The sequence below is a fragment of the Schistocerca piceifrons genome, unplaced genomic scaffold (genome assembly GCF_021461385.2).
Source record: "Schistocerca piceifrons isolate TAMUIC-IGC-003096 unplaced genomic scaffold, iqSchPice1.1 HiC_scaffold_822, whole genome shotgun sequence".
Classification (NCBI taxonomy): Eukaryota; Metazoa; Arthropoda; class Insecta; order Orthoptera; family Acrididae; genus Schistocerca; species Schistocerca piceifrons.
The window spans coordinates 756,888-779,253 of record NW_025729083.1 but is presented as its reverse complement, the minus strand read 5'-3'; the positions used below and the strand labels follow the sequence as shown (position 1 = coordinate 779,253).

At 44.4% G+C, this 22,366-nt stretch overlaps 1 protein-coding gene across 1 annotated transcript in view; it reads right to left on the bottom strand.

Annotated features, from left to right (window-relative positions):
• Positions 1 to 18,566, bottom strand: part of LOC124770387 — a 98,489-nt gene extending 79,923 nt beyond the window's left edge. The window contains exon 1 of the mRNA XM_047249213.1: positions 18,514 to 18,566. The gene's annotated coding sequence lies outside the window, so the exon portion shown is untranslated. The remainder of the gene's footprint in view (positions 1 to 18,513) is intronic.
• Positions 18,567 to 22,366: the final 3,800 nt, after the last annotated feature.

Sequence of the window (22,366 nt, the reverse complement as noted above, 5' to 3'; positions counted from 1 at the left end):
CAAGGACATTAATTTTTTTACGTGAAAAAACAAAACCAATCTGCGGCGATGGAATATTATATCGCAGACTGAACACCCAGTTACATCTCTGGATACTAATTTGACGCCAGATATAATATATGAAATTTAGGCTTCCTTAACAAACCAGTATCGTTAAGTAACAAGTTATCAGTTAAGTCGTTTTACGTCATTTTAAGTCAGAAAACGATGATACAAATTGATCAACGGCGCACGTAGACGCATTTTGTCATCTTAATTATTTTTGAAGGTTTATTTATCAAAAGAATGAGTATGATAAGGAAATTCGTTGAAATTCATTACATTTGCTAGATAACTGCAGATACCTACTGTGAGGTTTTCGTTGTGATAATAACGACAGTGTGGTGCACGCAACCTTGTTCATTATGTGCCGAGAATTCATTTTTATTAGTGATCATCATAAAGGTATATTACGTGCGTAAAATCACAAAAAGTAAGTAGCGTATACATCGACGTGCACGCTTTAACCTTAATATTAGGATCGATTCCAAACTTACGATTTTATGCCTACAAAGAAACTGTGCAAGAACTAATCATAGCGTGTAGGCTTTCACGGCCGGCGTCTTTAGTAATTAAAACTTCCGGGCTAAAAGGCCGTGGTCCAATAGTAGAAATACTTCTCCCTGACGTTTAGTTGCCAGCTGCGGGCAACATCATCTGAGATGAATCTACAACTTGTAGAGTTGTAGACTCACCTCAGATGATGATGTCCGCAGCTGGCAACGAAACGTGGAAGTATTTCTACTATTGGACCACGGCCTTTTAGCCCGGAAGTTTTAATTACTGTGCAAGAACTGTTAATCTTAGTACTGTCGATCCAGATGCGTGCGCATATATGATTGCGAGAGTTTAATAACTTAATAAGTAAAATCATCTTATTCTGGAACGCAGTAACCTTAGACGAATAGTCAGGACATTTCCACACAGTAACAATTTCGTTGTGTGTAGGAATTAGTAGCACATTGGGTCACACGGTAGGTGGTGACTTATAGACTGCTTCTTAAATTATAAGTGGTATTTATTGTAAGAAGCGTACACTGGTATAAATTTTGTATAATTTACTACTGCTTAAAGTAAACTGCTTCCCGAATTCCACTCCAGGTAAAACAATACAAGAAGTGGTTACCGACTAAGATCTGCTCCTAGCTACTGCACAAGGTGTTGGACCGCTGACAGTATTTCTTTACTTGCAGTAGCCCACAAGGAGTAACGTTGCCTGTCAAAATTGTCGCTTCTGCGTATTAACAAATGAAGTAGCGACAATTTACCACACAAATTTTACTACGCAACTGTTGTTCCGTCACATTGGATCTACGACTGAATTTGAACATGACTCGAATTTTTCGAGCCGTTTAGGCAACAGTCCAGGAAATCTCAGATTATGTTCGATCTTTTCATAATGCACTGTGGATTTTAGTTACAAAAATAACTGTGAAACACTGACTGAAATATCTTCCAAGGTGCAGCTCACGCGTAACAACAGCAACTAACAAATAAAAAACTTCAATCATGATCTGTCCAATTCTCGAGCTTTCGCTCGTCCTGCCATCTAGTGAGATGTAATGTACTATCTCCAAGACAGGTCTTGCGGCTGTGATTCATTCTCACGATACAAATTACTGTTACTTTGTTACGATACATTTCGGTTGTTCGGCATTTAATTCTTGATTAACAGTCTCCATTGTTTCATCTGAATGTTGCAGTCTTGTGTTCAAACTGATTAAAAGCTGGTAAAGTTTTTATCTGTTATTCTATTATGTGACCAGGGATTTAACTGCTCACTTACAACCTATCATTACTGCCTCTCATAGACAAATAAAATATTTTAGTGAGCTCAGCCAAGTAATACTTTCTAGAGGACAATAGTTTCTTCTTTGTTACCTTTACTTAAAAATCAACATAAATGTTTATCTATCCTTACAGATCGGTAGTGTATGAGAACTCGTGTTGTAAATTTCTTCAAACACAACAGGAGTTTCTGCAGTGGAAGGATTTATAGCTATTTACTCCAGTGTTTCAAGAAAAATTGCGAAATTTTAAGCAGAGCCATAGCTTTTTGTTGTGGCTAGTACGTGCTTGCCTCTCTCTTGCATTCACTCTGCGCTAGTCAAATGTCACTGGATTGTTCGAACTAGCTCGATACTGCATCAAACGCTGAGGCGTCTCAAGAAATCTCGAGCCCGTTCGAATGCGAGTATCGTTTGTCCAGCCCTAAGTGCAACAGTATGTTACATAAAGGAAATGCAGTAAGTAGTGACCACTAAATTATGACCACGAAGTAGTTATGAGGAGAGCACGTGGCTAAGAGGAAGCAATGTCGCGACCAGTGGTCAAGGGATATTTAAACAATTGTGAAGTAGCCACAGCATTAGATCCAGGAAACGGTTATTGTTTAATTCAAGAAGAGTTATGGGTAAATGCATGTAAAGTGCAGAGGCTAGAGTACTTTGTAACTTCTGTGTGTATTTACAACAATATCTGGAACAAATGCCTGTTAAGTACAGGAAGAGGTTCCAGTAAATTTGTGGACTGAGGATATGCAATATACACAGTCATTACTGTCGACAGTAAACTTCAATGCAGGTGCTTTTGCTTGGTCTAGAGTGGTTTGCAGGGAAAAAAGTTGTAACGATGGTGAACTTAAGTTTTTCTCTTTGTTTTTCAATCTTGGCAGTAAAGAGAGAAGTGAAGGCAAAAATAAAACAATGATATATCGCTGATGAGGTACTACTATGTTTGGGTAATAATAATGATAATGAGTGTGTGGCGTTGGTGGTCGGGAGACCCCTCGCGGGGTGAACCGGGCCGCCGCTCCACAAGTTCTTTAACGCCACTACGGCGACTTTCGAGTGAATAAGGATAAAATAATGATGAAAGATACACAAAACCCACTCAACTCGAGGCAGAAAAATTCCCTGCCCCTGCCGGGCATTGAACCTTTTTTTTTTTTTTTTGGTAACCGTATATATTTATTTAAATATATTAACAACGATACATTTAAAAAAAGACATTTTCTTCCATTAATCTATTATATTCCTAGTGATGGTTAATATTACTGCCATTTTATATGTTTTCGTTTTTATATTTTCCTTTTTCGTTTTTCTCTTATTGTTTGTTCTTTAAACCCTTTTACATGGCCATTTGTTGTCTTTTTTTTTAGGGGGGTAGACATTGCAGGACAGGCATAACAGTTTATATTTGGCATCGATGCATTGATTTTGAGTTTATGTTTCTGTATGTGATGCACTTGTGATGCTACAGGCACATTGTGTATTATGGTTTGATCTCTTCCTCTAGTTACACTGTTAAGTGGGACAGTATGAGGGAAACGTCACCATTATAGGTGGAGAAGAAGTGGAAGAAACGTTTTTTTTTACATAACTACAGAATATACCTAAACTGAACAAGAGAGAAAATTTTGTCATATTACATAAGAGAAGCAGAAAGGATAGTGTGAGTAATCAATAGAATTTTATAGGCACAAAGTAAAGGAAATCATTTAAAAAAAAATCTAATAATGTACTACTGTGCATACTTTTAACACTGTTTTGGCTGCGAGTATGACAGATATTTGGTGAGGAGCACTTTGTGTCACTGATTTCACTAAGAAGAAACACTTTATGCTTCTATACTACACTGTTTGATGCGAGAAGAGAAAGCACTTCATCTTTTGTGTTGCACTTGTTCACTACCACTGCACACGTTCTTCTTGTGGTGGGTGTGGTGAGTTGGCTGGTGGCGGTGCTGAGGGTCACAGGCTGGGGAGGACTCTGGCGATTGCTGTCTGCAGTGGAAACTGCAGGAAGTTTTTGAAGTTCTCGTGGTATCGCCTGTGCTGCAGGGCTGTCTTGTTCTCCTCCCAGAGGTCCATCAGGAAGGCCAGCTGGTCGGTCTGCCTCCGCGCTACGATGGCGTGTGCCGTCATGGCGAGGATCCAGAGAGTCGCCAGTCGCTTGGGCCGTGGAAATGGGTTGCTTCCACTGTGATGCTTCCCAGATGTTGATGGCATTCCCGCACGTGAATCGGTGCTCGAGGGTGTCGGTCATGCCACATACGTCACACTTGTCACTTGCGACGAGTTTTATCTCCGCCAGTCTTTGGTTGGTTGGTACCGTTCAGTTAATTATTTTGTACCATGTCTCCTTCGCATGTTTAGGCAACACGTTTTCCGAGACGTGCCCCCATATTTGTTTCCAATTGTATTGCGGGAGTTTTTGTTCAATTTTGTTTTTTGCCGGCTTCCCTCTGAGGGCCCAGTATATTCTCTTGGCTGTTCTGTGGCTGGGGTTCGCCACGGTGTCCAGAACGTAACTTTTGTTGGCGTAGTGCAGCCTGACGTGTCGCATTCTGAAGGGAATGTGTCTCGTGTCGGCCGGCGCTTCTTGTGATGCGGGCTTGTATCTTCCAATTATCTTGGCTGTGACGCTGTCAGGGTTTTTGTCCTGGATGGCGAGCGTTCGTTTCAGTAGAAGGGCTGCACATCTGGTCTTTATATCAACTACTCCCCCTTCTTTCGTTGGCAGCGAACACGTTGCTTGCGCCACTTTGCATATATTTCGACGCCACAACAGGTAGTACACTGCGCTCGTTAGTGCTCGCGCAATTTCTGTCGGGATGCTTAAGATTTGCGCCAGGTACCAAGCTTTCCACAGGATCATCGTGTTTATCAGTTTTGTTTTCTGGTGGATTGTTAGCTTCCGGTTCGCGTGCTGTCTGGAGAGACCTCTTATGGTGTGTAGCACGTCCCTCCAGTTGTATGCGGCCATTCTAAGTGGACAAGACTGTATATATATTCCAAGAACTTTATGGCTTTCTGCTATTTTATACCACTGGCTGTCTGGTTTGAGTCGTTGATTCCCTATCGGCAGTAGCACTGTTTTGCTGGGGTTGGTTTGGGCGCCTGACGCTTTTTGGAATGTATTCATGATGGTTTCTACTCTCCCAATATCTTCCTGGTCTTCAATAAAGATGCCTAGGTCGTCAGCGTAGGCTATACATGCTACTGCTTTGCCTCCTACGGAGAAGCCTCTGATGTCATTTGTGAGTTTCCGCAGCAGCGGGTCCAGTGCTATAGCGAATAGAGCCATTGACAATGGACAGCCTTGTCTCACGGATCTGTCCAGTTTTATCAGTTTTGTTTCCCAACTATTGATTATTACTGTCGATCTCGCAGTACTTAGTATCTTCTGGATGATTGCGATGAATTTTTGCCCAAACCTGAGTCTGTTTAGTGTCTCTACGAGATATTTGTGGTCGATCCTGTCGAAGGCTTTGTTGAAGTCCACCGAAATTATGGCACCTGCGCTTCTGGTGGTGGCTGCCTGTGCTATTATGTCCCTGTAGGTACATGTGGTGTGCGCGGGAAGCGTGAACGCTGCCGCAAGACCACGAGCCTCTAATGTACTGCAATATGTTTTAATATAATAAGAAAAGTGCTCTGTGTGGATGGAGAGACTTTGTTGTCTGTGCAAGACGTTGTGGGGCGGTGGGTGGAAAATTTCTATATATTGTTGTTGCCATTCTCAACACAGGCTCTCTAACTACAAAGTGGGCAACCAGAAAGTGATTAACAAAAACGTGATGCCTGTAAATAAAGTTCACTGTGCCCACACAATGGAAAGCATATGAATTCTATATATCGTGAGTAGGCTGCTTCCATATAACGTGACTGACGTTTACTAAAGAACAGTACAAGGGGATAACAAAGAAAAAAGCAGAATCAATTTTTGAAAGCTATATGTTGTGTACATAGTTCCGCGTAGTCAGCGCGTACACAACTTTCCCACTAGAGCGCGCCCCGCTAAGGCCGGTATTACACTATCAAATTTCTTTGTCAAATATCTTTGTCCAAAATCTTTGTCAAAGATATTTGATGGTGTAATAGGAACTTTGTCAAATGTCGTCCAATATTTGATCAAATCTAGGGCCTCACTGTAGATTTGATCAAAGAAATCGCTTGTCTTCTGTTCACTGCAATGTGACATGTTACCACATGGAGCGCTAGCATCGCTGCAGCGTTCTGTCGTCTGTATTGTTTTCATAAACATTGCCGGTAAATACAATTGGTGTGTGCCGACAACTACAAAATTAATAGAGATGTATGAAGCTGATGAGGCGCTTTACACCATGAGGCACCATGAATACAAAAATAAAATAAGAAGATTGGAGACGAGACCTGACCTAACCTAACCTAACAACCCTCTCCTGTAGCAAGTCAAGGACTCGGAGTGTTACAGTGAGCCTGTCTTCTGAAGATGTAGCAGTTCTTAAGTGAATATTGTGCTTTGTGATATGAGGATACACTTCACTGAGCACATACAAGACTATATGCTCATCCATTCATAAGTAATTGATGTACCACTTGACATCTTCACTGTAAGCTCACGTAAGAAGTTTTGTTGAATGCTTTTATCATGTCATTGTAAAACCCACGACTTCACCCAGATTAGATTAGTTTTTCGTTCCATAGATCCGTGCTGAGAAGATTCTCGTGGATGTGGAACATGTCAATTTTTTTTAAGCTGAGGAGGAGATTAGTGTTTAACATCCCGTCGACAACGAGGTCATTAGAGACGGAGCGCAAGCTCGGGCGAGGGAAGGATGTGGAAGGAAATCGGCCGTGCCCTTTCAAAGGAACCATCCCGGCATTTGCCTGAAGCGATTTAGGGAAATCATGGAAAACCTAAATCAGGATGGCCGGAGACGGGATTGAACCATCGTCCTCCCGAATATGAGTCCAGTGTTTTTAAGCTGAAATAACAATACTAATAGTATGAATAAATACAATACATCATTTGTTTTTTATTAAAAATTTCGTCAGTGGAGTAGGAGTTGGCCACTAGTAAGTCTTTCAGGCTCCTTTTATACTGATCTTTATTTGTAACTAAATTTTTTATGTTTGATAGCACATTATTGAAGATGAGTGTTCCTGAGTAGTGGACCTCTTTTTGAACTAAAGTAAGTGCTTAGATCATTTTTGTTCCTGGTATTGTATGTATGAACTGAGTTGTTTGTTGGAAAAAGAGATATATTATTTACGACAAATTTCATTAACGAGTAAATATACTGAGAGGCAGTAGTTAGTGTACCCAGTTCTTTGAAGAAGTTTCTACAGGACGTCCGTGAATTTACTCCACAAATAATACATATTACACGCTTTTGGACTCTGAAAACTTTTGTTTGACTTGAAGATTTACCCCAAAATATTATACCATATGACAGTATGGAATGAAAGTATGCAAGCTCTTTCATTTTTATGTTGCCTATGTCTGCTAACACTCGAATTACAAACAGATTTGTTAACGCGTTTCTGCAGTTCTGGGATGTGCTCCTCCCAACAGAATTTATTATCAAGTTGTAATCCCAGGACTTTGAAGACTGTCAACCGCGTATGTATGGTTCCATTTTTCCGCCCACTTATTTTCCGAATGTGTACACAATGCAATTGGGGTACGTACAACTGCTGCAGTTAAGAACAAGTTGTTGTCAGCCATCTTGAACTTTGACGAAAAATTTGATGACAGTGTAATACCCCTTCTAGCGCTATGTCAAAGATCTTTGTCGAATATATTTGAAAGAAAATTTGATCACATCTTTGATCAAATCTTTGACAAAGAAATTTGATAGTGTAATACCGGTCAAAGCACAACAGCGCAGGCGCAGCGCTCATCCATCTCCGCACTATGAGATGGCGCTGTCTTAGAGACGGACCAAATTCTGCTTCCGCCGATCCGCAAATTAATATGTAACGCAGCCAATGAGATTTCTGCTGATGTAGAACCTTTTCTCCTCGTGGATCACACTCGCACAGTGATACCTGAACACGCGACGTATTATAACGAGTGTACAGACCACCGATTAGTCAGTCTGCATTTATCTGCACCTGTTTGTACCAGTCTACATTAATCTGTACCAGTCTATAGTCAAGTTTCAGTCTGCACCTAATAAGATTATCATATTCCTGTACATAGCCATGAAGAGACATGTATAGACACTTTGTCAAGTATCAGAGATATGTGAGAATAAGATTAACGTACCAAGACCAAAGGACTTCAGATTGTCAATTGTAAACAGCATCCAGAATCAAGTCACGTAATATGTATGATTTTTATTATTTTCATAAATGTGTGTGGAAATTAATCAAGTTCTGTTTAAAATTGGTAACCGTCAATCTGCTACTCTAAGCGTCCAAGTAGCATTTCTATCATCTGACATAACGGCAGAAGATAAACACGCCACAATAAGACCACGAGACATACTGCTGACACTCGCCTACTTTGTTAGAGGGACAAGTCAAATTATCTGATGGTGTGTGTACCGAAGGTCTTACAGTACCCACACCACACTATATATTTTCAAATTGTTTACAAAACAACCTTATCGCCTTCAAAGTACACTCCATTACAACTAATACATTTCCCCCACGGGTGTTTCCACTGTTCGAAACATTTTTGCTGTCATTTTTAGAAATGGCTGAAAGGTCCTCCCTCGTTTTTTCTTGACTTCATCAGTGTTGTGTAATCGGTGCCCATTTTTATGCGCGGAAACAAAAAGAAGTAGCAGGGACCCAGGTCAGGTGAGTACGATGCATCAGTGGAACCATACCACTTTCAGCCAAAACCTGAGAGGGATGGCTGTGTGAATAGGTGCGTTGTCGTGATGGAAGAACCAATTTCCTGTCTCTCTCACAAATCGGGTCTTTTTTTAAGAACACGGAGCTCCAAGATAACCCACTAATCTCTGACAGTTTATCAATTATCTGTCGACGATCTATGAGCACAAGCTCTCGAATTTTTTAATGTTTTGGTCGATTCGGGAGTTGATGGACGTCCAGAATGAGGTTTGCATCGATTGACAAGGCGCCATTTTTAGATCGAGCAAACCACTCGTAAACTTGAGTTTCTCCAGTAGAGTCATCTTGTTAAGTTGTTCTCAACATTAAAACAGTTTCAGCAGCATTTTTACCGAGTAGAAAACAAAATTTCACAGCTGCGCGTTGTTCACTTAAACTTGTCGTCATAAAAAAGCTAAACAAGAACAAAACAGTGTTAACAAAAACAGTCACTGCAGATAAACAGCACGAGCCCGGTGAACACAGGCGGAACTGAACTGGCATTGAGTTGCACTACACACGCCTCGCAACACGACACATCGCACGCCGAGTCGCTGAGATGTGCAGCCGCGAGAAGGACGTACCTGTGCTTGCTAGCGACGCGAAGGGTGTGTCAGATCGCCGTCTGACTGCGCTTGCGCCGTCGGCGGCCCCATCTGGCCCCCCACTTACGACGACCGATGCTATGGTTATGGATTTGATGGACACCGCTCCGGAAACTTTGAAGACAGCGCTGTCTGCTCCGCTCCCCGATTCTGAAGATGAGAGCTCCACCGCCCCTCCGCCACGCGGATGAAGTGGGAAACAGAAGAGGAGGGCAACAGTCACGACGTCCATTGTTCGCAGCTCGCCGACCGAGAAGAGGGCCAAGCAACATTTTGCACCTGATGCCGATGGTTTTGTCCCGGCCCAGCGAACTGCAAGACAGATGCAGTCCTCGACGACGCTTCCAACTGCCGTCGCCAACTCATTTGACGTGCCGGACCAGCTACCGCGCGATCCTGCGCCAAAGGAAGACTCCCATTTTCTGCCGGTGGTCTTCCAGTTTCGGCCGCCCTATGGGGAACTGCAGAAGTTGTGGTGCAGCTGGACAATGGCCGTGTACACCGTGAAGCCTGCCGGGCGGGACTTGTACAGGGTCACACTGCGCACTGCTGATGATTATCGCCGGGTCACTCAGGAGGCGTCTGAGCATGGTATCCTATTCTATACCCACGCTTCTGCACCTGACAAGGTCTTGAAGATTGTAATCCGCGACCTCCCGTTCAATATGGAAGCCGATCACCTGCATCGTGAACTCGCTGACCTGGGCTTCTACATCCGGGCAGTCGTGAAGATGAAGTTGCCTAAATCACGCGATGATATGCCGCTCTTCCTGGTCGTCTGCTCCGACACTGTGGAGAACAGCAAACTCTACCAACTGGCGCGGGTCGCCGACGTTCCGGTTCAGACCGAAGATCTTCGCTCCCAGAGAGGCCCTGTGCAGTGCTTTCGCTGCCAGGGGATGAATTACATCGCGCGCCACTGCTCTATGCCAGACAGATGTGTTAAGTGCGACGGCGCCCACGCAGGACGTGCGTGTCCCCGTCCGCCCACCAAGAAGCCGACCTGTGCACTCTGTGGCGGTGCTCATGTGGCCAGCTACCGTGGGTGTGAGGTGTGGAAGCATGCCATCGCTCACCAACGTGGCCAAACGCCAGCGCCGCATCCAAAGAAGCCAGCAACGAGACGTCCTGGCGTCTCTTTCGCGGAGGCAACGTCAGGGGCGCCCTCCGCCGTCCCGGCTGCGTTGGCTGCTCCTGCTCCTGCCGCATCCGGGGCCGTGCCGACACCTGCGGCTCCTGCGCCTCCACCACAGCTGCTAGTGGCGGACCCAGGCACTGCCTCTCCCGAGACATTGGCCGGACCGCGCCCCGCCAACCGCCGGCACGGGGGTCGCCACCCCATGGATGCCCAGCGCTCAGCACCATCCATCGAGCAGCCCCAGGTGGACTCTCACAGCGAAGCAGCCACGCCTTCCCCTTCCAGCGATGGGGCTGTGCCGGCTGCCTCCACCGCTGACCTGGCCAACCTCGTCGCACAGCTCACTGCCCTGGTGACCAGTGCTACAAAGTTGATTGAGGTCCTATCACAGCAACTCACCGCTGCTGTGCCGATGGCCTCTCCGGCCCCGACCGCTGTCAACACTCACCAGTTGCACCATGGGCAGCGTTAGAGGGCTAACGATCATCGCGTGGAATGCCAACGGCGTCCGCACTCAAGCTGGCGAACTTCGCCAATTTCTTCGAGATGAAGCTGTCGACGCCTGCCTTATCAATGAAACCCACCTAAAGCCTGGGGTCGATGTCAGGGCGGCCAACTACTCCAGCTATCGCACCGATCGACTGACAGCGGGTGGTGGGACAGCCGTTTACATCCGTAATGGCATTCGTCACCATGTTATACAACTTCTGCCACTGGCAACGCTGAAGGCCACTGGTGTCGTCGTTCACACCTCGGCGGGCGCCATCACGTTCGTCGCTGCCTATCGACTGCCGTCTCGTCCACTGGACCCTGCTAACATCGATGCTCTGCTCTCCTTGAGGGGGCAGGTGTTCATCGCCGGGGACTTCAATAGTAAACATGTCTCCTGGATCTCCAGGATCACCAATGCCGCTGGCCACTGCTTGCTTCGGGTAGTGGAACGGCACCATGCGATTATGGTGGGGCCGAACGACCCGACAATCTTCCCTGACCATGGCCTCCCGGATATAATTGACATCGCGATCGTCAAGGGCATCCCTCATCAGATCACCGCCACGACGAGGATGGCACTGTCTTCTGATCATCTCCCAGTGGTTTTTGATATCGACCTAGACGCCCTCCAACAGCCCAGGAGAGGCATCACCCTTGCTGGCATCGACTGGGACAGGTTTCAAGCAGCCGTGACGGACTCACTCGCCACTGCGCCACGCCCTGCGGAAGCTGGAGCGGACACAGCACTTCTGCACTTTGCGGCCACCACGATCGACGCTGCCACTATAGCAACGCCGCTCCAACCTTGCACTCCGTCTGACTACTCCTGACAGCTGCTGCCCCGACAGCTGCCGCCGGACATCCTTGCGGCCATCACTGAGAAGAACCGGGTATACTGGGAGTGGCAGAGGACAAGAACTGCCGCCACCAAGCGCCTCCTCAACAGGATGCGTCGGGACATCCAGGCTGCCATTGACAACCATCGCAACCGCGACTGGAATAACAAGGTCGCCACCCTGTCTTGACGACGGCACGGCCTGGCAGACGACGAAGCGTTTCCTACGCCGCATGCAACGTATCCCTCCACTGCTGGTCCATGGTCAGGCCGTCTGCGAACCAGCTGCGAAGGCTGATGCCCTCGCGGACATCTTTGAGGTTGCGTTTACGCCAATCGAAGACCCGACCAACACTGTCCACGACGACCTAGTTGCTGACTGGCTCCCACACTACCTGGAGGCACGCGACGACGATGACATCATTGAAGATACGATGGCGGAGGAGGTGTCGTCCATCCTGTGTGCCCTGCACCCCAGGAAAGCTGCGGGCCCAGACGAAGTCTCCAACACCCTACTCCAGAAGTTGCAGCCGGTGGCTGTCACTCATCTCGCTGATGTCTTTAATGTCATCCTCCGGTCCTGCAGTTTTCCTCTGTCCTGGAAGCATGCAGAGATCATGGCGATTCCGAAGATGGGGAAGGATCTGCGTCAGCCTGCAAACTACAGACCTATTAGTTTACTGCCGGCCGTCTCCAAGGTCTTTGAAAAGGTGTACATTAGGCGGCTGCAGGGCCACGTTGACGAGGAAGGCCTCCTGCCAAAAGAGCAGTTCGGCTTTCGCAGGGGCCACTCGTCAGTTCACCAACTCCTTCGGCTAGTGGAATATGCGTACGTCGCCCTTGAGCAGCTCGAGTTCTTCGGCGCGGTGTTCCTGGACGTGTCGCATGCTTTTGACAGTGTGTGGCACCGTGGCCTCTTATTCAAACTTTTTGAACTTGGGGTCCCGACATCGCACCTCCGTCTCATCCGTTCCTACCTTGCTAATAGGATCTTCCATGTGCGGGCCGCGCATGGCTTGTCCTCCGTCCACCGCATCAACGCCGGTGTGCCACAGGGCTCGGTCTTGGGGCCACTCCTGTACTCGCTGTACATTTCTGATGCGCCAAAGATCGACCGTGTGCGGCTCTCCCTGTACGCGGGTGACACGGCTCTCTATACGAGGAGCCTCAATGCCGCCATCATGCGCCGCCGTCTGCAGCTCGCCGTTGACACCCTGGCAGCCTGGGCCGTCAAGTGGCGTCTACAATTCAATGGGGCCAAGACGCAGTTCCTTCTCGTCACCAGGCGACTCGTTCCTGCAGGTCTGCAACCGCTCACCGTCAGTGGCAGCCCTGTCCCGTGGCGTCCAACGGCGCATTACCTCAGCGTCACCATCGACCGCCGACTCACGTGGGTTCCGCACATCTGCGAAGTGAAGACCAAAGTGCGGAACAGGCTCCGCATCCTGTACCCGGTGCTGAACCAAGACTCCCAACTACCACCGTGGCTGGGCATCCCTGTACAAGGCGCTGCTCCGCCCTGTACTCCAATACGCCGCTGTCGTCTGGGGGAACACTGCCGACACGAACCTGAAGAAGCTGGAGACACTGCAGAAGCACATCCTGCAGCTGGCCTTACACCTGCCTTACAATTTCCCCACCGCTTATCTTCACGACATCGCGGAAGTATCTCTGCTTCGTGACCTCTTCCAGGCGACCGCCCACACCTTTTACGAATGTGGAGGCCGGTCACACAACAACCAAATCCGGACGCTGGGCCGCAAACTGCCGCGCAGCGTCGCCACACGCTGGCCACACCTGCTCGCTGCATAGCTAGCACTGCAGAACTGTGCTGAGGAGACACCCAAGAAGACAATCTACACGTGAAGACGCCTTATATCAGCATGCATGGGAGGCAAAGCAATAACTGCTGCGAACTCCATCACACATCGGAGGACAGATCCACGCAAGCCTCGCAACACGAATGTGTACTACACAAGCTCCGCCCACGGCAATGTTATTCCGGTTTTTTGGGTACCCCCTCGTTTAAGCATATATCGGCCGTGAGCGTATAAGGTGCTGAAAAGCTTGATTGGTGTAGTACATGAGAGAATCACGGGACCAGAGAAAGAAGTATGGGTGCCAGATTAAGTCAGTGTTCTAGGCTTCTAGGACAACTAAATGTAAATATCGTGTGACTAGGGCCTCCCGTCGGGTAGACCGTTCGCCAGGTGCAAGTCTTTCGATTTGACGCCACTTTGGCGACTTGGGCGTTGATGGGGACGAAATTAGGATAACACAAAACCCAGTCTCTGACGCGAGAAAATGTCCGACCCACCCGGCAATCGAACCCGGGCCCTTAGGACTGACATTCTGTTGCGCTGACCACTCATTTATCTGGGACAACTGAGATAGGAACAGCTCCTGCGGTGAGCCAAGACTGTGATGTAGATGATAATGTTTACTGATGATGCAGTGGGAATTATTTGAGTACACATTGATGAGATGGGTAATTGAAGGGGAGGCAGAAGGCCGTAAGAGTAAGTGAGTAACATGGAGGTTTATACAAATTACTTGATATTAGTTGGCTGGTACCTGCATTTTATTATTGCGGGAGAAGAGAAGCAACACATTTTCGTTTACCGTTCCATGCTTAATGCTCTTCTGGAGTTAGTTTCTGTCACACTCTTGCAGACATTATATCAAAAAAGGATAAAATATGCATTAGGTACTGGCCAGAGAGCTAATATTAATCAGAGAAGGATAGAATTCTACCGCGGCAGTCCACAGTCTTTTTTTTGTGGATGTCACCTGTTTTGACAGTATTAGCAGCCAAATAAAAGAATAAATCACCATTCTGCATGCACTGGAGGTGAAGAATCGATTTCATTGCCATAAATCACTGCACTGGCAAAGAGGGAAGGCGCACTATCAGCTTTTTATAACTTTTTTGTGTTGCTGACCAAAGTAAACACGAAAACGTACAAAAACACAGGTTTTTTGCTATTCGACTAGCACTTAAAAGTTACTCTGGCCTGGAGAGGAGTCAAATGTTAAATAGCACACTGTTATCAAATGTTATTTGTAACATTACATCTAGTAGTTTCGTTAAATAATGATGTATGCGTCCCCCCCCCCCCCCCCACTTTGGAGGGGGGATGGGGGACAGAGCGTAATAGAAGGGGGGCGCTGGCTTTCATTGAAATCTTTGCATTTCATATTACAACGGACATCCGCCGAACAAATATTGTTAGCGTCAGATTCTCCTTCCATGAACCAAGTTAGGAAGCTGCCGCATCGGTAAATAAATGTCGTGTGTCTAGGGCCTCCCGTCGGGTAGATCGTTCGCCAGGTGCAAGTCTCTCGATTTCACGTCACTTCGGCGACGTGCGCGTCGATGGGGATGAAATGATTAGGACAACACAACACTCAGTCCCAGAGCGAAGAAAAATCTCCGAGCCAGCCGGGAATCGAACCGCGGCCCTTGGGATTGACAGTCTGTCGCTCTGACCACTCAGCTACCGGGGGCGTAGACAGCATCAGTAATTCGCTGATTTATTTCGCAACAACTGATCAGTAGTTCCTGTCAGCAGGAAACCTGAGAATCAAACCAAACACGCAGATGTGTAGTTGCTTACCAAGCATTTACCAATCACCAATGACAATAAACCACTGGACAATGTGACTGCCACTTCTTTACAGCGCTGACTTCAATAGCAGATTGTTAATCATAGTACTGTGACGGTCCACACGATTTCAGCCAAGCTTCCGAAACCGGTCGAAAGGTAGTATGTAGGCTAGAAGCTGAGTACTAGTGCATGTTCATTGGAAGCAGTCAATTGGATTTAAAATAAAGTAATCCAAGCTCCTCCATTGCCATGGATAAATGAAAGATTCGCAGTGGGGACAAGAGATCCCACGGTAGGGATTTACCGAGTGCCTTCTCCTTCGAAAGTATGCGATTCTAATAAGGAAAAAGATTCGAATTTAATCAAATTCACGAATCTTGTGTGTCTTCCCCTGTTCTTATCAGCGATGTTAGTTCTAAAGCAAAGTGCTAAACAACAAGTTGATAATCTGGCACTACAGTTTAGCAGCACCAGTTTGAATAACGAGGAAGATTGTAATGTGTTTTTTATTTAGCCAACAACAGCTTGTAGAGGGTCTAACTAAGGAGACATCTGGAAAAAAAAACATCCAAATCGTATGAGTGAAACCCTCGAATTTTTATAGCGTAATTAGCAACAACTAAAACGAAATTTCAGATTCCTTAAAAACCAAGTATTAGTTTCTACGAAAGCATTACGAGCATTCAAGATTTATCGTACTTAATTGCAATATGCAAATCAGCACCCATTGTTTGTAAGAAATTACTTCTTCCCACAGCCGTCGAAATACACGGAGAAAGTGTGGTGTCACCGCCAGACACCACACTTGCTAGGTGGTAGCCTTTTAATCAGCCGCGGTCCATTAGTATACGTCGGACCCGCGTGTCGCCACTATCGGTGATTGCAGACCGAGCGTCGCCACACGGCAGGTCTAGAGAGACTTCCTAGCACTCGCCCCAGTTGTACAGCCGACTTCGCTAGCGATGGTTCACTGTCTACATACGCTCTCATTTGCAAAGACGACAGTTTAGTATAGCCTTCAGCTACGTCATTTCCTACGACCTAGCAAGGTGCCATATTCAGTTACTATAATTACTTCAAGAATGTATTCTGAACAGATAATATAGTGAACCATGTATCGTCAAGAGCGACGTTCATCATTAATGGATTAAAGATAAGTATCAAACTAATTATGTCCGCTTTCTGAATTCTCATTCCTTGTCCTGTTTCAGACCTCACGCCAGTATGGTTCTTCCCTCCTCACGCCAGCCTGCGTGAGCTAAACCGCGTGCATTTCGGCCTCCACTCGTAACACGGTGTTGGCTCTTCTGCTAACACAAAAGAAAGGTTTGGCGCGAGTCTGAAATCGATACCACTCTCAGATGATACCGTGATCGTCATATTAATGCTATAACGTGACATGAAAAAGTAATTCAAAATTCCCCCTGCGACTTCATGACAGTACTGACACCGGAAATCTTTCCCAGCTTCTTGTTTCAGTACGCTAGTGTTACGACCGCGAAATACTCGAGGACGGTCTATTTTGTAAATAGAAGATAGTTTCTTTTCTGTAAATTACTTTTTGCTGACAACAATCTGTGATGGACAAATTGTGTTGTTACATCTAACGATGCGGTAGCAGCGTTTACTGGAACTGAAAAGGGGTTCAAGGAAGAGTGCGCCCTTTCTGCTTCTGTAAAATTCACATATTTTACGGTACACAGGGATGCATTGTCTTATAAAGTAGTACGAACGGAATTAATGAAGTGCTGAACGATGCAGCTCGAGCCTTAAACAGTAGGCCATTTTCCGTCTTTGTGAGGAGACGGGTTCTAACCATGATCGCTTATATCGCACGCGGAAGTACGTCGGTTGTCTCGTGAATTACTCTTCGTCGCGTTGTGGATCTGAAGGTTAATGTTCGTCTTTTCCTGTTGAACAGCTGAACCGACGTTTAAGAGAAACTGAATGATCTTAACATATCACTTCAAGATCAAAATACTAATATATTTCTAAACGATAAAGTGCTTGCGTTTAAGAGAAGACTTGGACTTTTGAAAACACAGATGGAGAATAGCAACTGCGAGATATTTTCTCTGAATTCGTCAAGAGGAAAGGGCTTCCATCTAGGCAAAATTAGTAGAATTGGCTTACTATCTCAAAAACCTTCGTCAACGATTCAAGGACAGATTTCCAGAACCTTCATTTGAGTACGACTTGATCCACAACCCGTCAGATCCTATCATACTACACCATTAACCACACTTAAAACAATAGAACATGAGGAGTTAACAGTACTCTGAAGTAATAAAAAATTTGGAAATAAATTTATAGCAAAGTTTCTTAAAAACTTCTAAATGCAGATTCGGAATGATGAAGGGCTGTGGACACGTTATTACCCTTCGCAATAACTTACATGTGTGAGTCAACATTTTTCGCAATGGTATTAAGACGAAATACAGGCCTCGAATGAGGCTGGAAAGGGATCTGCGAGTTCCTGTTTCAGATATACGCCAAAACTGGTTCTGCTTTCTTCAGAAATTCACGTATACACATCACAGTAAACGTGCAAATTAAAGAAACAGCCTGAATTTTCATCGAGTGCATTTTTGCTCTTATTTCCTTTTTGGATGATCAGTTTGAATACAAGAGAGTTTTAATTGGCATTTAAATGTTGACTGTTCTATCGTCATTTGTACGTCGTAATATTTCACATAATAAACCGTTTTAAACCAATTAGAAATGAAGACTTTGTTCAGATCTAATAACACACACAGTCGTGGTTATTTATAAACTGGAAGTAACCGTTAAGTTTCATCTCCTTTGAATAACCCTAATGTGTGGTAATTAAAAAAAAATGTTTGATATGTTTGAAGGGCAGTCTCTAATTTTTATTATTATTGTTATTGTTGTAACTGTTAGTTGCAAAAATTAGAGCGCAGTAAGTGGACTATTTTTGTGCCAAGGACGAGAAATGCTGAGGAGGATAGAAAAGTAGGAGGGGGAGGGCAAAATAATTTTCTGTTTCAGAAGGAAAGCACGACGGAAAAAGTTTGAGAACTCCTGGTTGAGCCGACTAGTCTCAGAATATTGGAATCTGTACTGCCCTTAGCGAGTAGTCTACAGTTATATGCAGGTATAGTTACATGCAGGCATAGAAGCACGTAGAATGACGTGAAAAATCATAATCCACCCAGCGAACTTACGTTTGGAGATATCGGATCTTGCCGCGTGACACTAACTGCGAACTCACACAACGGCCGCCCCGCCCGAGTCTTCGTCATCGGCACTCCGCGCATGCGCGGTGCGGTTTTCCTCTTCGATGCTGATTCCTGCTACTGCGTGGCGCGAGGCAACAGCAGCGGCAAGTGTTTTTCCACGGTGACGCAGCGGCTCGCGGAATTGGCGTTCCCATCTGGAAGCGGCGGAAGATAGAGGTCCGCCGCTGAGGTACGCGCCGTGCATTTGATTAACTGTACCGTGAATCTACAAGAAGAAAGAAAATGTTGGGTCAAGACACAGCAATTCTTTACTTTCTTTACGACGTACTCTTTCACACATTTCATTATTCGTGTTTCCTTATTTCACCATAAACAGATTTGATGATTAACGTTCATGGTTGTTCACTGTCTCATTTAGAAAACCGATCGCCCCAGAACAGAAACTTTTTTTTTTCATACCAGCTTTTAGTATTGGAAATTGCAGTGCCTAGACGCAGTTTACTATAACGATAGCACGTTACCTGTTATGTGGTAGTCAGGTATTTATAACTGAAAATATCTGACAGTTGATCCTCGGTATTTTCTACGTTAAGATCATGTATTTCAACCACTCTGTGAGTGTTAGCTATTGAAACTGCCAATGAAGTAGTATCACAAAACTCAGCTCCATCTCTGAACTGCCAATAACATTATCATTACCGAGGCAGACATAACGCTAACATTCACACTCTAGCGTTAAAAGGTTTTTTTGCTTTTCACATTTAACCAGATATAACATTGATGATGATAATTTATGGCAATGTTTGCCGACAAGGTAAAGAATGCCACCTTTAACACTAGATTGCGTACTCACGGCAGTTCTCCTTGGCCGTTTTTTGGTACGACTTGGAAAGAGAGAAAAATTAATGAATGATCGCTGATGCGTCGGTTCTCGATTGTGTTCAGGAGACGTACAGATTGATTGCGCGAAAATAGTTTCTCAAATGACCTCTTAACCCGGATTGCTTTCACGCAATCAGACTCTTCAATGAAATTACCTAAGGGACCTATTTGAATAATAAAAAAAATGCAAAACAGTGAAATTTTGTAAAAAAAGTTGTCAGATCGGAAATTGAACACATTAATGGTCTCCCAAATACAATCGAGACACCGCGATAAAGAGCGAACCTGTAACAAAGTTCATTTAAACATAAACATTATTTGTGGTTAATTTAAAGAAAAGAATAAGCATAGATTTTCTGTACAGTGAAGCATCAATATATTCTCAAAGAACAAAGGCGTTAAACTATAAACATTAACAAATTTACAATGAATAAAAAACTTACACTTTTATGTTTTTCTCATACGTGGAACAGTCCAACAATAGCTGCTTTTGTATGTGTGATATTTTGTAAAAATTAAATGTCCTGGCGTGCGCGTAAGTATTTTTTATCGTCACAAGGTTTACAAAAGCGTTTTCTTTCTTGATGATAACGTGGTTTTTCACACTAAATGAAATATAACTTGTAGCGGTGCTACACAACACGTCTTAACAAGTCGGCAACCAAACATCAAAGGTAATGAAGTACATGTTAACATATCAGCGACCAGAAGTACAACTAACTATAAAAACTCTAGAATTTTCCTAACAAATGATAAATTGTTCTTTCTTCTGTTTCGCAGCTTCTTGCTATCAAGCAAGCGCTGCGGCAATGATTTTAAATATCTGCGCCCAGCGAGTCAGTGTTTAAAAGTACCTTTTAAACGCTGGCCGTGCGTCTTGGTATAGGCGCATGTTATAAACAGATTTCGTTTCTTTACTCTCACGTTGTCATGCTTAGTATCATTAAAAACTACAGCTCGATGGCTGTCCTTTTCTCATATGCAAAATGTCTGAAATCCAATAATATCACGTTGCTTTCCGCGTGTGGAGCGATGACTCCGCCAGGATCATCGCGACTCACGCATAGTCGTGATATTATTGCTTTCGTGAAACAAGTTGGTATTACTTGCAAAAATTCTTTACAATAGATTTTACACACTACATCAGCAAAGTGGTTAACATACAGAGTATCAGGTAAGTATATTCGTACGACTGAAATTGATAGTAATTTTTCCATAGGGTAACTACATGACAATTGAACTGTGCCCTTTCTAATGTATTGTACAAGGATAACAAATGTTCATTTCTCGGTAAAAGATAATGAAATTAAAATAAAGATACTCATACATAGATACATTATACATGGCATAATAAATATTAAAAAATAACAAAGAAATAAATTGCTTGACTCCGCAGGAAGTCTGGGTGCTGTGTGCACTCGTGGAAAAAATATGTTACAAAAAATTGACACTCTTGTTTTACAATTAAATATTACAGGAATATTTTTGTCGTTGTTTCGTCGAAGATTTCTTGCAGTAAATACGTAGCACTTTACTTACTTGTGGCTTTCATGGCCTGCAAAAAAAACAAATGTTTCACTACACTTGGGTAGGTATGAGTTGCACTGGGAGTGGTAGAGCTTCGGGTATAAATGATAGCACTGCACTTGAGTGGGGAAATTGATTACACTTTCACAGTGGAGGAAAAGTAGGGCATCACTTTCAGTGTGGAGGTTGGAGTAGTTGTCGGGGTGTGATGTTGCGTTGGAAATACGTCGTGGGTCAGGAACTGGAAGATTGGTTCTGCAACATGTTGGCGGTCTCTATTTCACTTGACACATGTCCGTGCTTCCATTTATGTTTTCGTACATGAAAAATACAGAAAAAAATCTGTATTAGTATGTGCTTACTTACTAATAACTTAGTCTAAAAGAAAATTGGATTAGGTAAGGATAAGAATTGTTTATGTACATAAGGTCTCATTCCCTTAGGAATGCTGAGTTCTCATATTTATCTATTTTTCTGGTTTTATTTGGTTTGACACGTTTTCGTCATTACTCGGCCTGGTCAGTAAATTCGGTAGCAATTGTCAAAATCGAGCTTAAGACTCTTCCGATTAGTGCTTTATAATTTCACAAGGTACATGAGTGCTTAATTCATTGCTTTATCATATTTTATTTTGAATGCATTTCAAACACATTTGGCATCCGCGCTCGTTGTGCAAAGAAAATTTGATTGTTGAGCGCACAGCGTACACAGTGTTACGTCCGTTGGTCCCAATCACGTGATAATAACCTGACAGTTCCACAATGCTAGCTGCAGTATTCTGCGAGAAGCAGAGCGTTTGGTGTCTACTAGCCGTGGTGTGAGTTTTTATACAGTTTTTCATCGACTCTGGATTACAGAAGCAGCCAGATGCGGCGACTCCCGCAACTGTTTCGAAGAATGTGTCCGTGGAAAGGCGTACAGTACCGTTTGTGGTAAGTACAACACTTATTCACTTTCACTCTTCGGCTTTCTACATCGTGGTTTCGTGGTACAAGTACTTATAATATTACTTCACACGCGATATTTCACACGTGTCCTTGCAGTTATCACCTTTTCAGTTCACACGTTATTATTAATTCGTGTTCACATTTATTTGGTCGTCATGTTAAGGTTCACACGCACCACTTTTATACGTGTCCATTAATTACTTGTCTGTTGTAGGTTCACACGCAGCAGCATATACGTGTTCATTTATTACTGACTGCATTATTACTACAAAGTACAATTAACATTTAGTATATATATCATGTCTAAAAATTATTTACAAAGAAATATATAGTCTCTGTGACTACAAGGCCTGACGAAAAGCGTGTCTCTTGTTCGTAGTTTGTGCTTCCAAGGCACTTTAGGTTTACACTTTGTTCGAAATCTTGTTATTCTTTTCTTTTTACAATAGTTACTCTTTTCTCAAGTTCAACTCATTTATTTT